We start from the raw sequence: 24,299 nt of genomic DNA on the forward strand, positions 1-24,299 counted from the left end.
GGATGGGTCTAACAATTCGGAGGCTGCCGTTCGAACTGCTCGGGATTTATGAGAGCTTGTTCCGCAAAGAGTGTTTAAGGGTGTTTGTCAGTGATCTGAGGGAGGGCAAAGGCCCCGATATTTACCAGTGATTGCAAAGTAAAGGAGAAGCTGATCGTGCTGGGGAGCGAACATAGTAAGTTACTGTTTGAGTGTTTTCTACTTGAAATCTGGCTGCCCCGCCCTCAGCGCTGAAAAAAGTTTAAAGGTAGGAGTTACTCTGGGAGCTTTTTAGTTTCATCAGGTGACGCAACTATGTCGGTATGTGTTTAGGGCTAGACTTTGTAATGTACTGTATTATAGGCGGTTTTAATGTCCCGTTCCAGCCTGCCTAGTGACATTGTTTAAAATGTTATTGTAAAACTTACACAGAAAACATAAAGTTGTGATATCCCAAGTTTACTCCGGTGTATTCATACTAGGTTAGAATCTGCAACATCTGTTTTGAGAATGTGCGGAAGTGTTCAAGCTCTCCCATGCTCGTGGGGTGGGTTGTAGAAAAGGGTGGGGATGGGCGGAGAAACTATCGCCCAAGTCCACTTCAAGGACTTAGATGGAATTTATCACTGGAGGTCGCAAATCGGCCTATAAAGTTTTAACAAGAGTCGAGAAGGTTAATTGGCTGCTCTCTCCCTTGTGTAGATAGTTAAAGTGAAACTATTAAAAAACACAGAATAGTTTAAGCTCGAAATCATGAGAGGGTGGATGGAGTATTTTAATTGGTTGCGAAAACGTTGGTTAATTATTGGTGAAACGCTCCTCTGATAAATGGTTATATTTTTTGTGGAACTGTAATCACGTTACTGATACTAACCTGCGTCAGTGTTCCACCTTCATTTTGTAAGGTGATATCCTTGAGAACTTGACTTATTTTGATAGCTGTAACGGAGGATCATATTTCATAATTGGGTTAATTAATATTTGAAATTGACCAAAATTTAAGAGTTGATTAAAAATCGTGGTATATATTCTGTACAGAATTTTTGAGAGGGGTCACATGCTGATATTAAATCAGCCTTGTAATTATGGAGAATAACTATGAAATACGGACTTGAATGAACATAATAAATGAGGAAAACCTGAAGTTTTCAAGTTCAAAGTAAATTTTACTATCAGAGTACATATATGTCACCACATACAACCCTGAGATTCTTTCTGCCTAATTTCTGACAGTGAAAACTGCATTAGTTTAGAATCCATTTTGGTGATTTAGGATAAAAGTCGAACTTTAAAGCTCAGTTTATAACTGAGTTCTTAATTAAGTTACAGAGTTATATTTCTCTCGAGGTGTCCATTGTTTTAAGTTTACCTTCATTCCTTTACAAATGGAGCAAATGATTTGCTCAGAAGAAATGGCGGTACTTAAGTTTTTTTTACAGAGATAATTCCATATTTGAGTAGATATTGGGGATTTTAATTGCTCCTTGCAATCAACACTTAAAAAAATATCAGTTTCAGTAGCATATGCTTTAACGTTGCATTGAACTTAAAGGAGGAAGGAAATCATCATCTGTGTTCTGTGCTCATCAGGCCAGTTATTAAAATATTCAGCTTTGTTTGCCTGCTCCATGTTTTTTGTGATTTTTTTGCCTTGTGAAAGAAGTGTTCTAACTTCTTGGATCTATCAACATCTGAAAATGCGGAGTGATTTATTGTTGTAGCTATCATTTTATGGTGAATTTTTATCATAATTTTTACCTATTTTCATGAAACTCCCCGTGCAAAAACTTTGAGAAATGTATAAATATTGTTGCCTTTGGCAAGGCCAAAATTGCAGTTTATTCCTAGTTATTTTAGAGTTAGAAACAACTTCCTTAAACTGCTTGAAGGAATTCTTGTGGTTTTATAGGGATAGGGAGCTTGATGATATTGATAGGTGGTGACATAATATTACTTTTGGATCTTAGAAGGGAATATTAAAGAAGTCCCAGTGATTAGCACTGTTCATGCTGTTGACAATAGCACTGTCATCTCTGTAAGAAAAACAGATGTCAGCTGGCTGCTGATAACACCAATGATTAATGGAGTTTATCCAAATGATCAAAATGTTATTGATACTTAATCAGCCAAAGAAGATTGTATTATAAAATGGTATTAAAATATCAGGGTATATATATGAGTGTGTCTGTGTGTGTACGCACACCCACACACACGCGCACACCCCCAGTAGGCCAGGCAGCACCTGCATCTGTGGGGGGAAAAGGTACAGTCGACATTTCAGCCTGTGTGTGTTGCTCGGATTTCCAACATCTGCAGATTTTCTCTTGTTTATGATTTTATACTACCTTGAGATTTACCTTGCAGGCATCTAGAGGAAACTAAAGAAATACAGTAGAACTTATGGGAAAAAACTCTACATATAAAGACTGACAGCCAATGTGCAAAATAAGACATTGTGAAAATATAAATAATACTAAGAGCACAAGCTGTAGAATCCTTGAAAGTGAGTCTATAGCTTGTGGAATCAGTTCAGAGTTATGATGAAGTTATCCACTCCAGTTCAGGAGTCTGGTTGTAGGATGATAACTGATGATGTTCAAAATTCTCCAATTCTCTGTAGGCAGGATTGAATAATTCTAGTCACAAACTCTTGAATTTGATCCCTTTTTATTTTTAAGTGTGTACATTTCAACTAGACTTGGTGATTTATCCATTTCAATAGCCCTCCCAACCATTGAGCACATCTGCATGAAACACTGTCATAGGAAAGCAGCATCCATCATCAGAGATCCTCACCACCCAGGCCAGGCTCTTTTCACACTGCTACCATGAGGTAGCAGGTCCAAGAGCCTTAGGACTCTCACCACCAGGTTCAAGAACAGTTACTATCCCTCAAACATCAGGTTGTTGAACAAAAGGGATAACTACACTCATTCTACTTCTGGTGTTCCCACAACTGATAGTCTGACTTTTAAGGACTCTCTATCTTGTTATTTTTTTGCTATTTATTTATATTTGCATTTGCACAGTGTGTTGATCATTGATCCAGTATAGTTACTGTTTTATAGATTCGTTGAGTATGCCCGCAGGAAAAAGAATCTCAGGGTTGTATGTGGTGACATGTATGTACTCTGATAGTAAAATTTACTTTGAACTTGAAAACTTCAGCTTTTCCTCATTTACTATGTTCATTCAAGTCCGTATTTCATAGTTATTCTCCATAATTACAAGGTTAGTCGGATCCCCTCTTGTGAAAACACCTATGGTGTTTTCATTAGGAATCTTAGCCACATTCTCTTTACATGTGTTATCATAATAGACCCTACTCTTAGTTCTCCTGTTGCTGTATGTACTTCAGTTGTCAGAATATATTTTAGAGCCATCTCTTTGCTTTGAGTTTCTTTTTTAATTTCATACCTTTTCTAGGCTTCATGCTGTAGTTTTCACTCAGTGTCACTTATACCTGGTAAATGATTGGGAAATGTTGCTCTGAAGGACCTGGCACCGAAAGCCAATGTGCAGGTGTAGCTAGTGATTAGGAATGCAAATAGGATGTTTGTCGCTATGAGAAAATTTTAATACAGGAGTTAAGATGTCTCACTACAATTAGATAGTGTTGAAAATGCACCCTGGGCATTGCGTACAGTTTGTTTTACTCACCTAAAAAAAATGGAGTGTAGTCTCCAGAGGAAGTGTAAAGAAAATACACTGAACTAGTTTCAGTAATTTGTAGGACTTGACAAGCCAGATGCACAGAGGATGTTTTCCATGCCTGACAAGTCTAGATTTTTTCATGCAGAGAGTGATGAGTCTTTGAAATGTTGTATTTCAAGACCTGAAAGCTTGATGTGTCATCAGAATGTGAAATCAAGAAGGAAAACGTGTATTAAGTTGCAGTGAGGGTTAAGAATTGGAGAGCACAGGAACTGTTTATGAAGTTTAGGTCAAAGTTGTCAACATTACAGTAATACTAAAAGCCAACAGCTGGAACAAAATGATATAAGGACAAATTGAAATTGAGCAAGTTGATGTAGAGGTATCTCAGTGACTTATGGCTGTTTGAGTTAGGAGAATTCATCTTTGCAGAACTAACCTTTCATTACTCAGAATTTTGGGATACAAAAAAAAATGTGTGCCCATGAATTTGTGTGAAATATAAATCAACACTTTTTTCAACTTGTATTTCTTTATGAATGGGCAGATGATAATGGCTTTGCATTACAGAAAATCACAGAAAAGCTGTTTAACAGCTTTGTCCCCTCAGTACTAATCAATAAACTTCAAAACGTGGGCATCTGTACCTCTCTCTGCAACTGGATCCTTGACACAGCCAGTGCGAATCAGAAATAACATTTCCTCATTGACAACACCAGTGCGCTTCAAGGGTGCACACTTAACCCACTCTCTCTACACTCATGATTGTGTGATTAGGCACAGCACAAACACTATCCATGAATTCGTCAATGATGCTACTGTTGTTGGCAGAATCTTAGTGACGAAGCAGTGTACAGAAATAAGATGGGTGAGCTGGTAAAGTGGTGTTACAACAAGAACTTTGCATTTATTGATGGTGGAAGGAGAAGTCAATGGAATGCATACCAGTCCTCATCGAGGGGTCAGCAGTGGAAAGGATGAGCAGTTTCAAGCTCCTGGGTGTCAACATCTATGAAGATCTGTCCTGGACCCATCATTGATGCAATTATGAAGAAGGCATGGCTATATTTCATTAGGTGTTTGAAGAGATTTGGTTTGAAAATTTCTACAGATGTATCATGGACAGCATTCTAACTGGTTGTATCACTGGTACGGAGGGGCCCCTGCACAGAATCAGAAAAATCCAGCTCCATTATGGACACTAGTCTCCTCAGCATTGAAGACAATCTTCAAAAGGCAATGCCTCATATTTGGCATCCATCATTAAAGATTCCTGCTATCCAGGACATACCCTCTTGTTACTAACTTCAGAAAGGAAGTACAGGGGCCTAAAGACGCTCAACGTTTTAGGAACAGCTTCTTTCTTCCCCCCCCCCCCCCCCCCAACCCTCCTATTTCTGAATGGACAATGAACCCATGAATACTACCTCACAATTTTTGCTCTCTTTTTGCACTAATTATTTATTTTCATACATTCAGTGTCCACTTTATTAATTGATCCTGTACATCTGTTTGTTAATGAAAATATCTTATCAACCAATCGTGGTGCAGTTCAAAGCATCAACGCATGTAGATATGGTCAAGAGGTTTAGTTGGGTTCAGACCAAACATCTGAATGGGGAAGAAATTTGATCTAAGTTACTTTGCCAGTGGAATTATTGTTGGTGCCTAACAGGGTAGTTTGAGTATCTCAAAAGCTCCTGGACTCCTGGGGTTTTCACTCATAAGTCTGTAGAATTTACAGAAAATGGTACAAAAACATCCAGTGAGTGGCAGCTCCTTGGACGAAAATGCCTTGTTAATGAGAGTGATCAGAGGAGAATGGCGAGGCAGGTTCAAGCTGACAGGAAGTCAAGTCAACTTTTATTGTCATTTCGACCATAACTACTGGTACAGTGCAAGTGCATAGTAAAAATGAGACAACGCTTTTCAGGACCATGGTTTACATGACACAGTACAAAAAACTAGACTGAACTAGTTTTGGAAGGTGATGGTAACTAAAACAGCTGCACATTACAACAGTGGTGTGCAGAAGAGCATACAACGTGTTGAACCTTGAAGTGGATCGGGTACAGCAGCAGAAGACCACACTGAATTCAACTCTTGTACCTAATAAAGTGGTCACTAAGTGTATATTTCCTATATAATTTATAGTATATGTACAGCACTGCTGCAACAAAACTAATTTCGTGATATGGCAGTAATAATAAAAATGATCCTGATTAAGATTCTGGCTGGATGTCACATTTGTGAAGTCAGATAAAGGCATCACATTTTAAGGTAAAAAAGCTATGGAGCCACCTAACTTCAACAAAATGTGTCAAATAATGCAAACCCGTGGGTTACAGGGAGCAAGTCACATAATCAGCCATTTTTATTTTGCAGTAACATGCTTGTGGTTTATTAAAATAGCAGTTTCTTGGTAAAGTGGATTGATGCTTGCTTTTCAAATGTGCATTTTAGTTTGCTTTCAAATATTTTTGCTGGTTTATTTTATTGGAACTATATTTGAACTTTTTCATGAAGCTGCCAGTAACTTAAAATAAATCACTTAACAGAAACTTTGACAATTAAAATAAACACTAGGTTATGGTAGGATTTTCTGCTGTTGTCGGAAACAGGTCAGACAAGCAATTGTGCGCAAATAAGAATTAGATTTTTCCACCAGCTGTATTTTAGTTTATGATTTTTTTTTTGTCAGTGGGCGGTGATAGAAATAAAGAATGGAGGTCAGGGTTTCTGATTAAATTAATTGGTATTGATGGCTTATATGATGGCCTTCTAAAGTTGGCCATGTTAATTTTATGGTAGGGACATTGACATAGAAAGATGTGTGAAAACATGCTCTTTAGCCCAGGCACTAATCCTTTCCTAACCCATTTCATTCTCCCTGCATTCCCATCACCAGTGTTTATATACTGCCATAAGGATACAACAGATATACTCTTCACCTTTATGTTCAACTATTAGATTTCAGTTGCATTGATGAATTAGTTATTATTCACAACATTTATTTTTAATTTCCCAATAATTCTTTTCATATTTGGTGACATGTTGTTAAAATAACCATTTAGTCAGAAGTCTAAATTTCTTGTAGGAGAATTTGAAGGAGATGATGGGAATGTGGGGAGAGTGAAATTGATTAGATGGGATTATTGCTCAGGTGGCTGATTGCTAGTGTAGGTTCAGTGGGTTGAAGAGTCCGTCTTCATGTTGTATCGTTCTATGTTTATATCCCCATCCAATAATCATGAAAGTTACTATTCTAATTGTTCACAAATGAGTATTCTGTAAAAATACTTGTTGATTTTTACAGTTGCTGTAAGCTCCTCAGTCACAGTATCGAACAAATACATTAGATTTTCCGAAATAAGTTTCAGTAATTGGTATGCATGTCTTGGTCTTTATGAAAACCACCTAGCATGAAGCTCTAGGGAGAAATTTTTTTTTTAATGTCAGAATATACTTGCAAAACAAAGGCGCTGCTTTTTTTTTTACAAGTGGACCAGTGACTGGTTAATACTTAAGGAGCTTGACCAAGTACATGTGGTCAAAAGCAACTTTTCCTTGCTAGAGGCTGCAGTCTCAATGAAGGGTCAGCCATTCTGGGTGGAGATGAAAAGGCATTTTTAAAAAAATTTGAATCTTTGGAGCTCGGTACCCAAGCAGACTGTGGAGACATAGTCATCACATATATTAAGTAATGTTGAATTAGTGCAAAAGAGTGGGTTTTAGGGGAAAAGATCAATCGTGATCATTTTGAATGACAGTAGGAATAATGTGCCAAAAACTATTGTTCATTTCAATGCATTAGAAAATGGTTGTAAGATTTTAGGTCTTTAAATTTTCAAAATGAATATTGAAAGATGCCTGAAGAACATCCCAAGAAAATAGAGAAACTGAAACTCTACTTAAAGTTTACCTTTGATCTAGCTTTTGATTTCCTCTATCATGTGTTTCTTCTTGGCTTCTGTTTCCTTGAGTCCCAATGGTGCTGTGTGAATACATCTTGATTATTCATTTGCAGAGTGTGAATTCTGAACGCTAGGACAGTCAGCGTTCAATTCCCATTCTTTTACCTTTGAACTGAGTGACCAATGGTAGCTCTTGGTGAGCATCTAAAATTCAGGCTGGCTAAATCTGAGCAAGTAATTAAATCAGAGCTACCGGTTTCACAGATTTATATATTTTTTAAATTTTATTGACGTACAGCATAGAGTAGGCCCTTTTGGCCCTCAGAGCTGTACTGCCTCAGTCACCCTGTATAATCCTAGTTTAATCATGGGCCAATTTACAATGACCAATTAACATACCAACTGGTACATCTTTGGAATTTGGGAGGAAACCAGAGCACCCAGAGGAAACCCATATGGTCATGGGGAGAGCGTACAAACTCCTTACAGGTGGGGAGTTGAATCCGGGTTGCTGGCACGAAAAGCATTGTGCTAATCACTACTCTATTGTGCTGCTCCAAGTATTTGAAAGTTTAATGCATTAAATTTAAATTCCCCAGGCTGTTTCAGTATAGTTTGAAGTTTAGATTCCGAGTCCAGGCCTCTGGATTGTCAGCATAGTAACACAACCATAATAATGTTTTATTGCTTTGTGTCATCTTTCATTTCTGTAAAACACACACAAAATGCTGGAGGAACTCAGCAGGCCAGGCAGCATCTATGGAAAAAAGTAGATTTGGAGTTTCAGGCTGGAACCCTTTGGCAGGACTATTTTTCCAGCATCTGCAGATGTTTGTGATTTCATTTCTATAATTTGAATTGGTAGGAAAACAGTATACAGATAACATTTCCCAGTTTAGGTGGATAAAAGGAGATGTTTCAATGTTGTAATCAGTTTGAAGTGGTCTACTTGGTGTGTGTAAATTGACTAGCAGTTTTGTCCTGATTATGAGAAATATTTACGCTACAATAAGGTTCTATTTTCCTGACGATGTGAAAGTTGTTATAATCACATCCTGAGGTTAGGTAGGGGTTAATTGATATGACTGTAAAGATTATCTTAATATTGCACATTGCAGGTATCCTGTTGCTTTCTTAGAATAAATATACCCTTTAGAATGCCAAAAGTACTTTGTGAAATAAATTTAAAACAAAGATAAACAAGTAAAGTTAACTTCTTGTATTTATATTTACTTATGAAAAAGGAGGCTATTTGGTCCATGGACTCCATACCAGCTCTGGGTAATCCTATCATTCCCACTTACCAACTTATTTGCCTGAAATCCACATGCGTATTATCTTACCTCCTGATTTTCCTACAGCCTGTCTACACTAGGGAACAATTTAAATTTACCATAGCTAATTAACTTACCAGTGTGCCTTTGGGATGTGGGAGGAAACTCGCACAGTCACAGAGAACATATAAACTGCTCTAACAGGACTGGATCAAAACAAAGTTATTGGAACTGTCTCTAGCAATCCCTTAATATTGAAAATGGTTTATCATCACTCCAGTTTGTTGTTTCTTTTTTGGGGGGGTGGTTTCTAAATGGTTCAGAAGGCTGATATGGGAATAGCAGACACTTCTACTGATGAGACAGGAAATGGCAGAATGGGCAGACGACTGGTTTCCAAGAATGGCTTCTGTGGAGTCTTGATACATAACCATGTGCTTCTCAATACTGTCCAGAATATTCCTCTCTGGTTTGAACAGGGTTTACTGTGGTGAATTTTGTACCAAGTCCAAGAAGCTAAGCAAAACGTCAACAACTCTGCAGTAAGGTTGGAACGATGTATTATTTCTACAGTTTATGGAACCAAGGGCAATATCCTTCAGACAGTTCACGATATTACTTTCACATTTGCAGCTGCTGCTTTTAAGTGTAATTCTGCTGTTATTGGAGCCTGCGATCTACATTTTGGTGGTGTGTTTTTGGGCCGAGTGGCCGGTTTTGCACCTTGCTGTCACTGAGGATTCCAATGAAGTGTGTGGCTTCAATACCAAGAAGCCTGTGATCAGTTCCATTTCTCGCTGAACCCATTGATTAAAGCATCGAGAAAGATTGAAATCAACGAGATCGAGAGCGAAGGGTGTCAGCGCTGTCTGCCTGTGGGTGACCAGTCTCTCGCTCGCTGCTGCCAGAGGAAGTGCTTGGTCTCTCGTTCTCACTCACTGCTGCCAGAGGAAGGTGCCTGAGTGATTGGTCTCTCGTTCTCACTCACTGCTGCCAGAGGAAGGTGCCTGAATGACTGGTCTCTCGTTCTCACTCACTGCTGCCAGAGGAAGGTGCCTGAATGACTGGTCTCTCGTTCTCGCTCACTGCTGCCAGAGGAAGGTGCCTGAGTGACTGGTCTCTCGTTCTCGCTCACTGCTCCTGAGGAAGGTGCCTGAGTGACTGGTCTCTCGTTCTCACTCACTGCTGCCAGAGGAAGGTGCCTGAGTGACTGGTCTCCCGTTCTCGCTCACTGCTTCTGGAGGAAGGTGCCTGAGTGACTGGTCTCTCGTTCTCACTCACTGCTGCCAGAGGAAGGTGCCTGAGTGACTGGTCTCTCGTTCTCGCTCACTGCTTCTGGAGGAAGGTGCCTGAGTGACTGGTCTCTCGTTCTCGCTCACTGCTGCCAGAGGAAGGTGCCTGAGTGACCGGTCTCTCATTCTCACTCACTGCTGCCAGAGGAAGGTGCCTGAGTGACTGGTCTCTCGTTCTCGCTCACTGCTTCTGGAGGAAGGTGCCTGAGTGACTGGTCTCTCGTTCTCGCTCACTGCTGCCAGAGGAAGGTGCCTGAGTGACTGGTCTCTCGTTCTCACTCACTGCTGCCAGAGGAAGGTGCCTGAGTGACTGGTCTCTCGTTCTCGCTCACTGCTGCCAGAGGAAGGTGCCTGAGTGAGTGGTCTCTCGTTCTCGCTCACTGCTGCCAGAGGAAGGTGCCTGAGTGACTGATCTCTCGTTCTCACTCACTGCTGCCAGAGGAAGGTGCCTGAGTGAATGGTCTCTCGTTCTTGCTCACTGCTGCCAGAGGAAGGTGCCTGAGTGACTGGTCTCTCGTTCTCGCTCACTGCTCCTGGAGGAAGGTGCCTGAGTGACTGGTCTCTCGTTCTCACTCACTGCTGCCAGAGGAAGGTGCCTGAGTGACTGGTCTCCCGTTCTCGCTCACTGCTTCTGGAGGAAGGTGCCTGAGTGACTGGTCTCTCGTTCTCACTCACTGCTCCTGGAGGAAGGTGCCTGAGTGACTGGTCTCTCATTCTCACTCACTGCTTCTGGAGGAAGGTGCCTGAGTGACTGGTCTCTCGTTCTCGCTCACTGCTGCCAGAGGAAGGTGCCTGAGTGACTGGTCTCTCATTCTCGCTCACTGCTGCCGGAGGAAGGTGCCTGAGTGACTGGTCTCCCGTTCTCGCTCACTGCTTCTGGAGGAAGGTGCCTGAGTGACTGGTCTCTCGTTCTCACTCACTGCTTCTGGAGGAAGGTGCCTGAGTGACTGGTCTCTCGTTCTCACTCACTGCTGCCAGAGGAAGGTGCCTGAGTGACTGGTCTCTCGTTCTCACTCACTGCTGCCAGAGGAAGGTGCCTGAGTGACAGGTCTCTCGTTCTCGCTCACTGCTTCTGGAGGAAGGTGCCTGAGTGACTGGTCTCTCGTTCTCGCTCACTGCTTCTGGAGGAAGGTGCCTGAGTGACTGGTCTCTTGTTCTCGCTCACTGCTGCCAGAGGAAGGTGCCTGAGTGACCGGTCTCTCATTCTCACACTGCTGATAGAGGAAGGTGCCTGAGTGACTGGTCTCTCGTTCTCACTCACTGCTTCTGGAGGAAGGTGCCTGAGTGACTGGTCTCCCGTTCTCACTCACTGCTGCCAGAGGAAGGTGCCTGAGTGACTGGTCTCTCGTTCTCGCTCACTGCATCTGGAGGAAGGTGCCTGAGTGACTGGTCTCCCGTTCTCGCTCACTGCTGCCAGAGGAAGGTGCCTGAGTGACTGGTCTCTCGTTCTCGCTCACTGCTGCCAGAGGAAGGTGCCTGAGTGACTGGTCTCCCGTTCTCAGTCACTGCTTCTGGAGGAAGGTGCCTGAGTGACTGGTCTCTCGTTCTCGCTCACTGCTGCCAGAGGAAGGTGCCTGAGTGACTGGTCCCTCGTTCTCGCTCACTGCTTCTGGAGGAAGGTGCCTGAGTGACCGGTCTCTCATTCTCGCTCACTGCTGCCAGAGGAAGGTGCCTGAGTGACTGGTCTCCCGTTCTCGCTCACTGCTTCTGGAGGAAGGTGCCTGAGTGACTGGTCTCTCGTTCTCGCTCACTGCTTCTGGAGGAAGGTGCCTGAGTGACTGGTCTCTCGTTCTCGCTCACTGCTTCTGGAGGAAGGTGCCTGAGTGACTAGTCTCTCGTTCTCGCTCACTGCTGCCAGAGGAAGGTGCCTGAGTGACTGGTCCCTCGTTCTCGCTCACTGCTTCTGGAGGAAGGTGCCTGAGTGACCGGTCTCTCATTCTCACTCACTGCTGCCAGAGGAAGGTGCCTGAGTGACTGGTCTCTCGTTCTCGCTCACTGCTTCTGGAGGAAGGTGCCTGAGTGACTGGTCTCTCGTTCTCGCTCACTGCTTCTGGAGGAAGGTGCCTGAGTGACTGGTCTCTCGTTCTCGCTCACTGCTTCTGGAGGAAGGTGCCTGAGTGACTAGTCTCTCGTTCTCGCTCACTGCTGCCAGAGGAAGGTGCCTGAGTGACTGGACTCTCGTTCTCGCTCACTGCTGCCAGAGGAAGGTGCCTGAGTGATTGGTCTCTCGTTCTCACTCACTGCTTCTGGAGGAAGGTGCCTGAGTGACTGGTCTCTCGTTCTCACTCACTGCTGCCAGAGGAAGGTGCCTGAGTGACTGGTCTCTCGTTCTCACTCACTGCTGCCAGAGGAAGGTGCCTGAGTGACTGGTCTCTCATTCTCACTCACTGCTTCTGGAGGAAGGTGCCTGAGTGACTGGTCTCTCGTTCTCACTCACTGCTGCCAGAGGAAGGTGCCTGAGTGACTGGTCTCTCGTTCTCGCTCACTGCTGCCAGAGGAAGGTGCCTGAGTGACAGGTCTCTCGTTCTCACTCACTGCTGCCAGAGGAAGGTGCCTGAGTGACTGGTCTCTCGTTCTCACTCACTGCTTCTGGAGGAAGGTGCCTGAGTGACTGGTCTCTCATTCTCGCTCACTGCTGCCAGAGGAAGGTGCCTGAGTGTCTGGTCTCTCGTTCTCACTCACTGCTTCTGGAGGAAGGTGCCTGAGTGACTGGACTCTCGTTCTCGCTCACTGCTGCCAGAGGAAGGTGCCTGAGTGACTGGTCTCTCGTTCTCGCTCACTGCTGCCAGAGGAAGGTGCCTGAGTGACTGGTCTCTCGTTCTCGCTCACTGCTGCCAGAGGAAGGTGCCTGAGTGACTGGTCTCTCGTTCTCGCTCACTGCTGCCAGAGGAAGGTGCCTGAGTGACTGGACTCTCGTTCTCGCTCACTGCTCCCAGAGGAAGGTGCCTGAGTGATTGGTCTCTCGTTCTCGCTCACTGCTTCTGGAGGAAGGTGTCTGAGTGACTGGTCTCTCGTTCTCACTCACTGCTGCCAGAGGAAGGTGCCTGAGTGACTGGTCTCTCGTTCTCACTCACTGCTGCCAGAGGAAGGTGCCTGAGTGACTGGACTCTCGTTCTCGCTCACTGCTGCCAGAGGAAGGTGCCTGAGTGACTGGTCTCTCGTTCTCGCTCACTGCTGCCAGAGGAAGGTGCCTGAGTGACTGGTCTCTCGTTCTCGCTCACTGCTGCCAGAGGAAGGTGCCTGAGTGACTGGTCTCTCGTTCTCGCTCACTGCTGCCAGAGGAAGGTGCCTGAGTGACTGAACTCTCGTTCTCACTCACTGCTGCCAGAGGAAGGTGCCTGAGTGACTGGTCTCTCGTTCTCGCTCACTGCTGCCAGAGGAAGGTGCCTGAGTGACTGGACTCTCGTTCTCGCTCACTGCTTCTGGAGGAAGGTGCCTGAGTGACTGGTCTCTCGTTCTCGCTCACTGCTTCTGGAGGAAGGTGCCTGAGTGACTGGTCTCTCGTTCTCACTCACTGCTTCTGGAGGAAGGTGCCTGAGTGACTGGTCTCTCGTTCTCATTCACTGCTGCCGGAGGAAGGTGCCTGAGTGACTGGTCTCTCATTCTCACTCACTGCTGCCAGAGGAAGGTGCCTGAGTGACTGGTCTCTCGTTCTCACTCACTGCTGCCAGAGGAAGGTGCCCGAGTGACTGGTCTCTCGTTCTCACTCACTGCTGCCAGAGGAAGGTGCCTGAGGGACTGGTCTCTCGTTCTCACTCACTGCTGCCAGAGGAAGGTGCCTGAGTGACTGGTCTCTCGTTCTCGCTCACTGCTGCCAGAGGAAGGTGCCTGAGTGACTGGTCTCTCGTTCTCGCTCACTGCTGCCAGAGGAAGGTGCCTGAGTGACTGGTCTCTCGTTCTCACTCACCGCTGCCAGAGGAAGGTGCCTGAGTGACTTGTCTCTCGTTCTCGCTCACTGCTGCCAGAGGAAGGTGCCTGAGTGACTGGTCTCTCGTTCTCACTCACTGCTGCCAGAGGAAGGTGCCTGAGTGACTGGTCTCTCGTTCTCACTCACTGCTGCCAGAGGAAGGTGCCTGAGTGACTGGTCTCTCGTTCTCGCTCACTGCTGCCAGAGAAAGTGATTGGTCTCTCATTCTCGCTCACTGCTGCCAGAGGAAGGTGCCTGAGTGACTGGTCTTTCGTTCTCGCTCACTGCTCCTGGAGGAAGGTGCCTGTGAATGGTCTCTTTCTCCCTCGCTCCCCTGCTGCATGATGGCGCCGGCTGGGCAAGGTTTAATCAACGCGGTTCTGGTTTGGATTCTGTGGTTCATGTGTGTTTCTGGTTGTTTTGTACGGTTTTGATCGGGGCTGACTTGCACTGAGCCTGGAGGCAACGCGGCACTGGATTGAACTGTACTGGACTGGGCTGAATATTCCTGGACTAATTTGACTTGTGGTTCAATGTTTTATATTCTGTTTTTTCCCCGTTTTTTTTCTGCTGTTTTTTGCAATTGGTTCTTTGTGCGCTGTGGGGCTTGATGAGTTTCTTCGAATGGGTTCCATGCTTCCCTTGTTTTGTGGCTGTCTGTGAGAAGACGAGCATCAGGGTTGTATAGTGTATAAATACTTTGATAATAGCTCATATCAAACATATGAAGACTTGGGTTTTTCATTTTCTGCTTTCTTTTTAAAATATTGCAATTAGAAAAACAAAAAACTTAAGAAAATCTGAAATAATTAAGTTTTCATCTTCATTAGTTTTACTCTAGAATCTAGATAATATATATCCCTCAGAATCTATAAAATAAAGTGGAAGGTTATGGCATTTCCCCCTCACCCCACTACTCTCAAATCTCTTACTATCTTTCCTTTCAGTTAGTCCAGACGAAGGGTCTCGGCCCGAAACGTCGACAGTGCTTCTTCTTATAGATGCTGCCTGGCCTGCTGTGTTCCACCAGCAATTTGTGTGTGTTGTTGGAAGGTTATGGCATCTGTTTATCATATTGAGTAATTGTTCTAGTTTTGACAGTTGATTATCAACTGGTCAGTTTAATGTGGAATATTTCTGTAGCATGTTTTTTTTTAAATGCATGTTTTTGATTTGCTTATTCATACAAGGGGTAAAGTAGCTTGGATGGAAATGGTACCAGTCTCTCATTTCGTCATACTTAATTGAACTGATTATTTGCGTGATCAATAGATATTTGTGAATTTGGGAATTGTGGAAAATCTGATTATCGAGAGTTTTTGTTGAATGAGGTCCTTTGTCCACGCTTGTATTCCCCATTGTCTTGAATTCATTTGATCTAGGTCCTTACAGAGCCAGACTTATTCGGTCTTATTTGGATTTTGAATGACATGGGTTTAAATGATCTTCCCAGAAGACACACCTTTAAAAAATGTATTCAACCTTTGGCAGATAGCAAAGTTAACAGTTCCAACATTGTGACCTGTCAAAAGGGTTTATTAGTGATGCAGATACAAAATTCTATGAAAATTGAAAAAAAAAATTAAAACTTGGGCTTTTTGTGCCATTTTCTGGAAGCTGTCCAATTGTCTTTCAATGAAAGCATTCACAGATCTGTCCCAGTTCTAACAGGGTGCAATATCTATGAACACAAGTTTTGATAAATTCCTTCTCTGTTGTTTGCACCTGTACAGTGGAGCACAACTACCAAGCTCAGTCAGTGCTAGTAGGACTTCATGGGAACCCCAAAATTTGTGCACACGTGAATAAAAGCCAGCAGTTTTGTGTGGAACTGTCAGGAAAATCTAGACCATTACTGACAAAATTGTGAAGAGCTGAAAATCTAAGGAAGTTGTGCAGAAAGAAAGAACAACCAAGAACATGGTTCTACAACGATCCTTTTAAGTTCATCAATGGTTTCTTCACACTGGAAAAAAGTGGAACTTTGAAAACATCAACTGGAAGAGCACCTGGAAAAGATTCATACTGACTTGAAAAGGCTGGAACATACGATCATTCCATCCAACATCCCACCAATTCAGCCCCTCACCTACCACCTGGATTCGGACCCTCCAAAATGAGAGAAGCAGAGAAGACAGTCTGATGGGCAAGAACAGCATGTGCTTCCAGGCCTAATGGAATACCATATAGGTTTTATAAGAATGCACCGGATGTCTTGCAGTTTCTTTGGAGGCTCATGAGGGTCGTGTGGCAGGGGTGAGTAATACCTGAAGGGCTGGCGGTGTCCTGATTCCAAAAGAAAATGATGCAGAAAACATCAGTCAGTTTTGACCAATCTGTCTTCTGAGCATCGAGGGGGAAAAACTTCCTTCACTGCAATAGCTCAGAGGCTGGCCAGCAACCTGGAGAGAAACAAGTACATTGACACATCTGTACAGAAAGCAGGAATTCCAGGGTTCCCTGGGTGTTTGGAACATACAAGCCTGATATGGCACCAGATCCAAGAAGCTAGGAAGGACAGAAGAAATCTCTGTAATCTTCACGGACCTTGCTAAGTCATTCCCCATGCACTCTAGGAAGCATTGCGCTTCTTTCAAATATCAGAGCCCATCACAAGGTGGGTGAAGCCATACTTTCAAGACCTGCAATTGTGCTTAACAACAGCAGATTTTACCACAACATGGCGGAGACTGGAAGCAGGCATTATGGCAGATTGCACTATATTACCCTTGGGCTTCACAATGGTCATGGAGGTCATTATCAGGGCTTCAAGATGGGTGGTCAGCAGTGAAGGAACAAGTGCTGGTCTTTGTCTTCCCCTGTTAGGAATACATGGATGATATAACAGCACTGACCATGACTGCAGCATACACTAAGTGACTGGAAAATGCTGGTGGATGTCAGTAAACAGCTGGTCTTTCCACTGGAAATTGCTACCACCAATCCTTAGGCCAGACTTGGTTCTCTGCTCTGGTTCACTGCAGATCATCTACATCGTGGAACTCTCAGTCCTGTGGGAGGATTCAGTGGCTGAAGCGTATAAATGCAAGAGGCTGCGCTACGCAGATCAGCAGCTGAAGCTCAGCAATGGGGCTAGAAAGCCGAAGTTTGTCCTGTGGAAGTGGGAAGTGATTTATAGCCACATCCACCATCAGGTTACTGAAGGAGCTCGGGATCCACGGTCAGACTGTTCTGCAAACCATCAGCACCACATCAGAGGCAGCAGAAAGGAGCAGTCAGTGGCTTTGGCTCAAGCTAAAAGACTCCAAAGATAGCATCCAAAAGAGTGGGAGGACACAACAGGGGGTGACTCTGAGATGCCAGAAGTCATTGTCAAGTCCTGCAGAGATGTAGTGGGCTAATCAATGAAACATGGCAGAGGGAAAACCCCTGCGTGTCAACCCTCCACCACTCCCAACGTCAAGGCAGTCTTGAGCAAGTGCGAACGAGCCATTGGCACGAGGGCTATTAACATCTTATCTTGTCTTTTTTTTATTCTGATCATGTTTTTTTTATTTTGAATGAGGTTCATTTGTGCTGGTTTCAGAAGAACTTGGTTAAGGAGGTGCTGTGGTATCAGTGTTCAGATCAGTTCATTGTTTTGGGTCATAGCAATATGTAAAAACAACAATGAAACATGTTCAGAGGAAATTCAAATTTTTCTGGCTGATGTCTTTCTATTGTTCATCTGAACTCTGAGGAACAATAGTATTAATGTTACTATTGTTCCATATTGGTAATTGTTTATTCCTGTGCTTTTGCTATTGCTTTGTGATTACCTTTAAACTGAAATTAATGGGTTGTTGATGTAAACATCATTTTCAGTTATACATTGGATGTGGTAGTTGTGGAGAACAATCATGGTTAGTTTATGTTTTGGGAAGATAATCTGCCTGATAGGATAATTGCAATTGCATTTCATGCTTTCTGATATGCATTCAGTCCTGGTCTGGCAATATTCGACTTTATATAACACATCTTTTTCAAATTCCTCTGTCCTTGTTCATTCTTAATTCTGCAATTTCTCAGCTGAATAATACTCTAGTATTCCCAATTTTCTCTGATGTAGGGTTCTGATTTTTAAAAAAATTAAACTACGATTGGCAGTGTGAAATTGGAACCTGAAGATCTACTTAGTGTCACTTTTTTTCACTACTACTGCAGTTGTTCTGTGAACATCTCCTTAGCCATGCTTTTTATTCCCAGTTATCCTATCTATTTATTTGGTTCAGTGCTAATTTTTATTTCTATTTTTGTTTTTGTGTTATCTTACAATTGTTGAAAGTTCTATGTAGGTGCAATTTGTTGCCGTTATATAATTAAAATAGCTTACAATGTGTATGGTCTTTTAAATTTGCTGATTATTGTAGAAGACAAGAACATAATTAGCAAGAATTTGTGGTTGCTTCAAATTTTAATTTGAAAATTCTGGAATTTGTCGTTTTGAATGCTATTTTTAGCACTTTGAAGACCACATGAAATGCAGCTTTGGAAGGCATTCACCAAGCAATTATATTAGAAAAGTTTTAATTAATGCTTTCATACATCCAAGTGACAAGAATATTTGTTAATTTTCAATTTTTGTATATAACAAGTAAAGATTAGAACATGATTCTGCAAGCTTTATGAAAAATAAGTGGTTAAACAATTAATTTGGATTCACATGAAAATTTGGATCTCTCAGACTTCAGTGATTACTTTTGTATAATTTTCACTACATTCTAAAACTGATGTAATCACTAGTTGTATTTTGCATGCAAAATAATGGGAGTGAGTTGATCTAGGTTTTGATAGTAGCATCATCAAATATTAAAGTTTGAGCACTTTCTCAGTTTGGTTTGGAATGTTTGCATGATTTGTGTTTTTTTTCTCTTGTACATCATGTGTTGGTCTTCTGAATTTTTTTCCTTTAATTGGGTTCTCTTGGGTTTCTTGCTTTGTGGCTATCTGTAAACAAGTTTCAAGGTTGTATAACATACATTCTTTGATAATAAATCTACTTTGAATCTTCTGAACTTTCTCTACCTTCCCTCTGCTCCCCTCACCCAAGCTTCCTATACAGATATGAATTTTAAAGTATGCTAATTAGTTTAAAATATATGATTGAAACCCATTGTTAAGAACAACAGGAGCTTATCGTGTGTGTTGGGGGGGGGAGTGAGATAGGGAATAATCTTTATGTACATTTCTCAAGATGTGATTCAGTGTTTCCTTGACATAAATTTAAAACTATTAATATAACACGTTTCAGTGTTGATGTCTAAAGTACTTTAAATTTAGCTGTAGTCACTATTGTAAAATTCTAGGATAAATTGAAATCAGAATGCTCCAACAAAAATATTCTAAAGCAAAATATGAACACTTGATTATTTGCAGTGACACTTAAAACAGGTTGAGGGTCAATCAGAAAATAAAACAGTTTTAGCAATTTATTACCTTTTCAAAGTAATCTTTTCTGTTTATAAACTAATGAATGTTTTTGAATTTACAGCTTTGTTTATGGCTAATGCCATCAAATATTGATAAAACTTCATAAAATGACAATGCACTTCTATTTAAAAAAACCACCGGATCTGGAGAAATCACATGACTTCAATAATTTGCTAGTTGACATCTTATCAGCAAGGCCTCTAGTTCCTTATACATTCTTGACAAACTAGGAAAATGTAATTTCCCTGCAAAGTAACCAGCTTTTTCTAGAGACAACACACACAAAATGCTGGTGGAACACAGCAGGCCAGGCAGCATCTATAAGGAGAAGCACTGTCGACGTTTCGGGCCGAGACCCTTCGTCAGTCTTCCTGTGTTCCACCAGCATTTTGTGTGTGTTGTTTGAATTTCCAGCATCTGCAGATTTCCTTGTGTTAGCTTTTTCTAGAGTCAAGATTGTGATGAGATAGCTATACTTTAATGTGGCTAAACCTATTATCATTGTAAAAGAATAAAATCATATTAATTATCTGAAAAGTATTGGATAAATAACAGGTTGATCTTTGTTAGTGCAGTTGGAATGCTAGCAGCTTGGGTTTAATATTGACTGCAAATGCTGTCAGTGGTGGTTGCACCTCTGGGTGGTTTACTTCCCTCCTGTGTCCCCAAGATGTAGAAGTGGCTAGGTTGAATAGCTACTGTAAATTGCATCTTGTGTGTGTGAGGGATAGAATCTGAGGGGAATGGGATTCATGTAGGATTAGTGTAAATGGGTGTTTGATGATTTGTAAAGACAGTGGGCAAAAGGGTCTATTTCTGTGTATTTCTCAATGACTTTAATAGAAGTCATTGAGACGTCCTGACGAAGGGTCTTGGCCCTTCTTCCTAAGCACTACTCAACAGTGCTTCTTCCTATAGATGCTGCCTGGCCTGCTGTGTTCCACCAGCATTTTGTGTGTGTTATTTTAATAGAAGTACTGTTTTTGTAGTATTGTGTATTAAATGTAAACTAGATGAATTTTCACAAATTCAAATATCTGAAAAGTGATTTGATCCCAAGATGTTGATTGATAGATGTTCCAGATTTTCAGAGCAAATTTTTGTTTTACTTTTACTTGCCATTTGATAGGATTACTTAAATAGCTCTTCCTGACATGCTATTTCAAAAGTTGTGCATGCTGTAATGAAGCACCTTGTACTGTTCCCTATGTATGGCCTGGTTGAGTTAAATGCCTTCATTCTTTGGAGTATTGTGGTTACCACATCATAGGGAATATGTGGAGGCTTTGGAGAGGATGCACAAAAGGTTTACCAGCATGTTGTGGATTGGAATGTATTAACTATACAGAAAAAAGGTTGGACAAACTTCGATTGCTTTCTCTACAGGTTTGGAGGCTGGGGGATGACCTGATAGAAGTATAGAAAATTATAAGAGCCTTTGATAGGATGGATGGTCTGGTCTGTCTTTTCCTCAGGAAGAAAATGTCAAATAATAGAGGACATAAGTTTAAGATGAGGGAGAAAGTTTGAACGAGAGATGTGAGGCAAGTCTACTTTTACACAATTAATTGCATGTGCCTGGGATGCATTAACAAGGGAGGTGGTTAATACAGATACAATAGCAACATTTAACAGTCATTTAAACTGATGTATGAACAGACAGAAATTAGAAGGATGTGGACCATTTCAGGCAGAAGGGATTAGTTAGGTTAGCATCCTGGTCAGCATAGATATGGTGGACTGATGGGACACGCAATGTACTGCGTTATATTTGTTTTCTGTCATTTTATTTCCCCCCATGTTCTAAAAATGGGGTTTCTCCATTTAACAAAACTTTGGGCTTGGATTGTGGCTAAAGTCAAAGTTAAGCTTATTGTCATATGCACAAGTACATGCATGTACAAATGCAATGAAGAATTTACTTGCCTCAGCATCATAGGCATGTTGCATCTGATACACAATATTCACAAGAGAAACAAATATAAATTGCACACAATTTTTACAAGAACACAATTAGAACAAGAATTTTTTTTAAATCATTGTGGCACAAAGTAGTCATAGTGTTGCTATAATGAAGTAGTGTTGAGGGTTGTGCAGGTTGGTTCAACACCTGAATAATTGCAAGGAAGTTGCTGTTTTTGAACTTGGTGGTGTGGTACTTCAGGCTTCTGTACATCCTGCCTGATCGTAATTTTGAGAAGATGGCATGGCTTGAATAATGGATATCTTTGATCGCATTGACCTCCTTCCTCTTTCTAAAATAAGCAGTCTGTTCTTTCGTTTTATTGACATTGAGTGGGAGATATCAGCTGTGGCTCCACTCAACCAGATGTCCTATCTTGCTCCTGTATGCTGACTCATCACCACTGGTGATTTGTCTAACAGCTATGGCATCATCAGTAAACTTGTTTCCTATTTGTTCTCAAAGTTAGCTCCCAGCCTATGGAAAGTTTATTAGAAGTGAGGTTCCACATTGTGGTGGGAAAGATTAAATCAACTGTTGGGGCAGTGATGCACCTTGATTGATTCTGCTGCTTACTGAGATTGGCTCTTTTGTAGACCCACTGGTTATGATCATTGTTTGGAAGCCATCATAAAGCAAACATAAGACAGAGACAAATTTCTTGGATGATGGAAGTTGAGTGTGCTCCACAGTTCCTCTGATTTGATGAAGTCAGTCAATTTAAGAGGTCAAAAATAGGTGTAAGATGCTATGGTTACATTTCTTTTAGAGCTGTGATGCAGTGAACATTATCTCCACTGTGTGTCTTCTGCCACTGGGAAGAGGAGGTTGAGAAGGTTGCCGGCAGTGGCTTGTGGACAAGAATGCATCTGTGTATTTGCACACATGCACCCACAAACATTTTGATTATTGATTATTGTTAGTTTGGCACAATGTTATGGGCTGAAGCACTTACTCCTATGCTTTATTGTTCTATGTGCATAGTGCCAGGTGCCATGAGTCTGTGAGGATTAGGCCACATAACAAATTCCAGTGTTTTAACCGGATACTGCCATCAGGTCTTCAGTTCCCTTTCATAACTGGGTCAAAAATATGCTCAGTCAATTATTTGAATTAGCAGGTTAGCATTAACTTTCTATCTTAAGAAAACCCTGAACAGGTGTTTTTCACTCCATAGTGTGAAACTTAGGACCTGGAATGAGACTCTATACTCATGAGTTCCAGCGATAGTAGTGGTGAATTAAGGCCACGCAGCTCACCTGCCACTGGTCTTGCCAGTGAACCGAACTTGCAGAATTCTACATTACTAATTTTCAACAGGGTTTTGCAATCATGAGAAAAACGTCCAAGACAATCACTTACATTGTTTGTTGGATTACATATAGCCTCTGACACTGCCTTCCCTGGGTGGCTGAAGCACGCTGCAATATGGTGCACAACAAGTCTGGCTCCACCGCTATCAAGCAACTCACTAGTGGGGTAGACCTGTTGTACTTGATGTTCTTGAGAACCAGCAATGTCTTGCAATTATAAAAAAAAATGTAAAGGATGAGCAGTTACACCTTTGGCTGGACCCAGAAAGGCTACTGCATGCAAGCTCACCACCACCTTACCAGGAGTCCATGGCAGTATCCCTGGTTAAAATACTGGAACCTGTTAGATTATGTCACTGAAGAAGTGACCACAAAAATGGCTGGATCCCTGTGACTTACAGTGCCACTATCTTCTGTACTCTTCTACCATACTGTCTCCTTCAGCATTGGCACTTGAACATCAGTGTCAACAGAAACGTTTTGCAAAAAGGTCAAAGGAGAAGTTTTCAAAGATACTGAAAGCACCGATTACAGTAAATTTCAATGCAAAAAATATCTATGACGTTTGTGGATAAATGCAATTGTACTAAACAGCTGATGATATTTTACAATCAGAGTTTTAGCAGGAATAATTGTGAAATTGCATGTTTGAGCAAATTGTGTCTCTTCAGTGTAGAACTCTTCCATGGTTCTTTGTTCAGCTTAAGGGAAGACAAGAAAGAAATGAAACAATCCCCTAGTCAGAGATTTTATTTAATATTCCAGGAATTCCATTTAAATTACTACCATAAAAATTTCTGATAGTTTTATTTTTATATCAATTTGTATAGTTTGTGTTATTTGGCTTGTGGTTTTATTACTTTACAGTTGTGCTCCATTGCATTGAGATTCTTGAATTGAAAAATGTCTACCCTCGATTACATGTTATTCACATATTGCACATTTCAACTTCTATTCTCTTCTCATTTTTCTCTTGCTAGTAACAAAACATACTCTGTGACAATACAAGTATTGTCCCTCAATTTCAACTTTGCATGCCCCATCACTGAACTATTTCCACAACACTTTTAAGGACCCTTCATCTAATGATCTATCTATCCTTTATTATTTTTTATTTGCGCTATTTATTGTCTTTTGCACACTGGTTGAATGCCCAAGTTGGTGTGGTCTTTCACTGATTCTACTGTTTTATTAAGCATTTATTGAGTATGCTTAATCTCAGTGTTGTATATGGTGACATATACATACTTTGAACTTAATGATCAATTGTATATTTATATAACAAGCCTCTAATGTATTCCCTCTAATTCTCGACTACTTACTGCTTAAACTCTCAATTGATTCCTAATGTTTTTTATGCTTTTTTTTGCCTTGAAGGTTGCCAGAAGTTCACTAAATGAAAAGAAAATAATCAATGAAAAGAAAGCCACTTAAATCAAAAGTTTTGGACCTGATTTCTGCAGGAATAAGAATTATCCTGCTGACACTGACAAAATTTTAATTCTACCTTAAATGCTCTGCGCCTATGCATGTGATCTGCTACTTGCAATGTTACTGTTTCTCTGTGTTCTAT

The 24,299-nt window shown here is 41.8% G+C and overlaps 1 protein-coding gene across 4 annotated transcripts in view; it reads left to right on the top strand.

The window, feature by feature from the left end:
- The window catches only part of LOC140734792 (protein kinase C and casein kinase substrate in neurons protein 2-like), a 117,080-nt gene that overhangs the window by 135 nt on the left and 92,646 nt on the right, over positions 1 to 24,299 (top strand). The window contains exon 1 of one of the 4 annotated variants that reach the window (XM_073059312.1): positions 34 to 175. The exons of the other annotated variants lie outside the window; for them this stretch is intronic. The gene's annotated coding sequence lies outside the window, so the exon portion shown is untranslated. Of the gene's footprint in view, positions 1 to 33; positions 176 to 24,299 lie in introns of those variants that run through there. 4 annotated transcript variants of the gene reach the window in all.

The sequence above is a fragment of the Hemitrygon akajei genome, chromosome 10, assembly GCF_048418815.1.
Source record: "Hemitrygon akajei chromosome 10, sHemAka1.3, whole genome shotgun sequence".
NCBI lineage: Eukaryota > Metazoa > Chordata > Chondrichthyes > Myliobatiformes > Dasyatidae > Hemitrygon > Hemitrygon akajei.